Raw genomic sequence first — 4,727 nt, 5'->3', positions numbered from 1 at the left:
GGGAATCCTTGTTAGTTTCTTTTCCTCCGCTTAGTAATATGCTTAAATTCAGCGGGTAGTCTCGCCTGCTCTGAGGTCGTTGTACGAGGTGTCGCACGCCACACCGCCAGCCGGCTGTGCACGCTACCGAGAAAGTACCGGTATGCGAACCGCCAGGCGACGGGCGCGCATCGCACGTTTAAGGAGACGCGGCCGGCCACACAGGCGACCACGACACTCCCACGTCTCCGAAGCGGGACAAACGCCGCGCGCTTCAGTATACGTAGCCGACCCTCAGCCAGACGTGGCCCGGGAACGGAATCCATGGACCGCAATGTGCGTTCGAAACGTCGATGTTCATGTGTCCTGCAGTTCACATGTCGACGCGCAATTTGCTGCGTTCTTCATCGACCCACGAGCCGAGTGATCCACCGTCCTGGGTGATCTTTTCCTTTTCAGTCTCCCACTGTCTCTTTCAAGACAGTAGCATTTGCGGGACTGAGGCGTCTGACGGCCCCTGTTCCACTATTTTTTTTGTGTCCAACGGCCTCACAGCCGATGGGCGTCGTACGGCTCCACACCGGAGCGGACAGGCACTCGGGCGAACGTCATTCAAAACCGGCGCCAGGCGCCAGGTACCGCAGGCCAGCCGCTCCAGAGCTTCAGCGCTCGTACCACACAACAACAACACTTCCGCTAGTTTTGAGAGGCACGCGTGGTTCCGCACGCGGCGCACGGCCACTGCCGTACAGGTAGCGTGTTGCGCGACACGACACGCACATCGAAAGACATGCAGTCTAGTCGGTAATGATCCTTCCGCAGGTTCACCTACGGAAACCTTGTTACGACTTTTACTTCCTCTAAATGATCAAGTTTGGTCATCTTTCCGGTAGCATCGGCAACGACAGAGTCGATGCCGCGTACCAGTCCGAAGACCTCACTAAATCATTCAATCGGTAGTAGCGACGGGCGGTGTGTACAAAGGGCAGGGACGTAATCAACGCGAGCTTATGACTCGCGCTTACTGGGAATTCCTCGTTCATGGGGAACAATTGCAAGCCCCAATCCCTAGCACGAAGGAGGTTCAGCGGGTTACCCCGACCTTTCGGCCTAGGAAGACACGCTGATTCCTTCAGTGTAGCGCGCGTGCGGCCCAGAACATCTAAGGGCATCACAGACCTGTTATTGCTCAATCTCGTGCGGCTAGAAGCCGCCTGTCCCTCTAAGAAGAAAAGTAATCGCTGACAGCACGAAGGATGTCACGCGACTAGTTAGCAGGCTAGAGTCTCGTTCGTTATCGGAATTAACCAGACAAATCGCTCCACCAACTAAGAACGGCCATGCACCACCACCCACCGAATCAAGAAAGAGCTATCAATCTGTCAATCCTTCCGGTGTCCGGGCCTGGTGAGGTTTCCCGTGTTGAGTCAAATTAAGCCGCAGGCTCCACTCCTGGTGGTGCCCTTCCGTCAATTCCTTTAAGTTTCAGCTTTGCAACCATACTTCCCCCGGAACCCAAAAGCTTTGGTTTCCCGGAGGCTGCCCGCCGAGTCATCGGAGGAACTGCGGCGGATCGCTGGCTGGCATCGTTTATGGTTAGAACTAGGGCGGTATCTGATCGCCTTCGAACCTCTAACTTTCGTTCTTGATTAATGAAAACATACTTGGCAAATGCTTTCGCTTCTGTTCGTCTTGCGACGATCCAAGAATTTCACCTCTAACGTCGCAATACGAATGCCCCCGCCTGTCCCTATTAATCATTACCTCGGGTTCCGAAAACCAACAAAATAGAACCGAGGTCCTATTCCATTATTCCATGCACACAGTATTCAGGCGGGCTTGCCTGCTTTAAGCACTCTAATTTGTTCAAAGTAAACGTGCCGGCCCACCGAGACACTCAACAAAGAGCACCCTGGTAGGATTTAAACGGGGTCCGCCTCGGGACGCGAAAGCACCCCTTCGGCTCGCCCCACCGGCAGGACGTCCCACGATACATGCCAGTTAAACACCGACGGGCGGTGAACCAACAGCGTGGGACACAAATCCAACTACGAGCTTTTTAACCGCAACAACTTTAATATACGCTATTGGAGCTGGAATTACCGCGGCTGCTGGCACCAGACTTGCCCTCCAATAGATACTCGTTAAAGGATTTAAAGTGTACTCATTCCGATTACGGGGCCTCGGATGAGTCCCGTATCGTTATTTTTCGTCACTACCTCCCCGTGCCGGGAGTGGGTAATTTGCGCGCCTGCTGCCTTCCTTGGATGTGGTAGCCGTTTCTCAGGCTCCCTCTCCGGAATCGAACCCTGATTCCCCGTTACCCGTTACAACCATGGTAGGCGCAGAACCTACCATCGACAGTTGATAAGGCAGACATTTGAAAGATGCGTCGCCGGTACGAGGACCGTGCGATCAGCCCAAAGTTATTCAGAGTCACCAAGGCAAACGGACCAGACAAGCCAATCCGATTGGTTTTGATCTAATAAAAGCGTCCCTTCCATCTCTGGTCGGGACTCTGTTTGCATGTATTAGCTCTAGAATTACCACAGTTATCCAAGTAACGTGGGTACGATCTAAGGAACCATAACTGATTTAATGAGCCATTCGCGGTTTCACCTTAATGCGGCTTGTACTGAGACATGCATGGCTTAATCTTTGAGACAAGCATATGACTACTGGCAGGATCAACCAGGGAGCTGCGTCAACTAGAGCTGAGCAGCCGGCCGCCCGGGAGTGTGTCCCGGGGGCCCGCGCGAACACGCAAGCGTCCGCTCAATTATTCTGCAAACAGGAGGAGGCCGAGCTCCCCTGCACGATACACCTCGAAACCCTCTCAGGTCCCGGCGGCGCGCAGCGCCGTCCTAGGTACTTGGTCGGTTTCGAGAGAGGCGCAATCGCCCGGAGTTAGGCGAGTAGACGGTTTTAGTGCGAACACCCTTGCTCCCAACTGAGCTTGCCGCTGCCGACAGAGGCCCGGGAGCGTGCTGTCGTGGCATTGCCGGCGGGAGACAACACGCGCCACCTATGGTGACCGGCAGCTCCAACGCCAGCGCCACACAAGGGCAAAGCCCCACTTGGGTGCAGAAGCGAACTCTCCCAGCACAGCGCACGCGCCAACACGTCCGCACAACTGCGATACAAACCACCTGCGAGAACCGCTGGGGCGACCGAGCAGCAGACGGCGTCGCGGCGCCGAGTGCCAGGCGGCGGCGCATCCTCAACGCACACAGTCCTCAATCAGACCAGCACACTGCAGATGTCCACCGCGCTTCGCACCGGGCTCGGCTGAACCAACTTTGGCCGCCAGGCGCCGCGTGCAGGGTGCGCCGCAGCGTAGCTGCGCCGCCTGCCGGGCCCGTCGGCTGGCGCTCCTGCCACTCGGCGCCCCCCACCAGCCGCCTGTTGCGCGTGCGCCCACGCAGCGCGCGGCCAACACGCCGGGCGGCCCCCCTTCACCGGCCGGGAACAGTCCCACCAAGCCACCGCCGCGTATCGCTTCATACCCACATGGGCCTAGTCACGCGTGTGGATGTGGCGGGTACCGCTGAAACAACCGGTTAATAGCTGTACCGATCGTCGCCATCACAGATTCACCTCCAGCGTGAACAACCGCTCAACAACGGATTTCCAGTTCATTTGCGTATCTTGGGCAGTAAACGTAGATGTCCACCTACATTTGCGAATTCAACAATTCTTGCATGCCAGGATGTCATGTGTCACGACACGCTACATCAGACCACATACACACTGCGACATGTGCAGAAGAGAACACGTGGAAGGTGGCCCGCGCACGTATGCGATGTACCTTCCGCGATCCACTGTCAACCGGCATCTGCGGCATGTCCCAGATATGGAACGCGGTCCACCAGGGTAGCACTTTGTGTGAGGCAATACGACAAAGTCGGAATACACGCGTCACTACATCAGACGGCTCACGCTGACCTGACCTGACCTGACTCACCGCACCACCACCCCCAGCGACCCAGGGTGACATACAATGCGTTCGTACGTTCCTCCCACACGCCTCTACGGCGTACCACAGTGCAACCTAGCTGTTATTGGGAGACGAGACAAGTAGCATCAAGCACAACATATGGAAATTGAGATTCGACACCGTTGGGCACAGCCAGCGTACGGTCACACGTATCACACTACTTCACTCTGTACGTAACGACCGATGATCGGTACAGCGTGTGGGTTACGCGTACGACATCAGCGGACAATGGACACAGACCATACCACGACGTACACTGAGGGCGTCGACATCTGAATGCAACTGAACAGCTGCGAGGCTCATTTAACACTCAAACGCCAGACCGACCAGCTTGAGAGGACAGAGACACAAAGAGGGGGACAGAGGGGGACAGAGGGGGGGGAGGGGGGGGGTCGGCGATATAGTCCTATTGCAGTACAATTGACAGTGGATAGCAGGAATATGTGGAAAGTAAGCAACACTCGCAAGACATCTACATGAGGATAACAACGACACCAGAGATTCCGAGCAGTGAACTATGTTAGGCAAAGGGACAACGTGGGTTAGGTTAAGGGACAACGTGGGTTAGGTTAAGGGACAACGTGGGTTAGGTTAAGGGACAACGTGGGTTAGGTTAAGGGACAACGTGGGTTAGGTTAAGGGACAACGTGGGTTAGGTTAAGGGACAACGTGGGTTAGGTTAAGGGACAACGTGGGTTAGGTTAAGGGACAACGTGGGTTAGGTTAAGGGACAACGTGGGTTAGGTTAAGG

General features: G+C 55.7%; 3 non-coding genes across 3 annotated transcripts in view; all 3 read right to left on the bottom strand.

The window, feature by feature from the left end:
* LOC126333458 (large subunit ribosomal RNA) overlaps positions 1 to 79 on the bottom strand; it is a 4,222-nt gene extending 4,143 nt beyond the window's left edge. Inside the window, exon 1 of the ribosomal RNA XR_007564218.1 lies at positions 1 to 79. This exon is cut by the window's left edge and continues 4,143 nt beyond it. This is a non-coding gene — a ribosomal RNA (large subunit ribosomal RNA).
* A 188-nt stretch (positions 80 to 267) lies between these two features.
* LOC126333452 (5.8S ribosomal RNA) lies at positions 268 to 422 on the bottom strand. Its single transcript, XR_007564215.1, has one exon. It is a non-coding gene; the product is annotated as a 5.8S ribosomal RNA (ribosomal RNA).
* Positions 423 to 784: 362 nt separating this feature from the next.
* On the bottom strand, positions 785 to 2,677 carry LOC126333455 (small subunit ribosomal RNA). Its single transcript, XR_007564216.1, has one exon. It is a non-coding gene; the product is annotated as a small subunit ribosomal RNA (ribosomal RNA).
* Positions 2,678 to 4,727: the final 2,050 nt, after the last annotated feature.

This window comes from Schistocerca gregaria, unplaced genomic scaffold (genome assembly GCF_023897955.1).
Source record: "Schistocerca gregaria isolate iqSchGreg1 unplaced genomic scaffold, iqSchGreg1.2 ptg001595l, whole genome shotgun sequence".
In the NCBI taxonomy this organism is placed as follows: Eukaryota; Metazoa; Arthropoda; class Insecta; order Orthoptera; family Acrididae; genus Schistocerca; species Schistocerca gregaria.
This window is presented reverse-complemented; position numbering and strand designations above follow the sequence as displayed.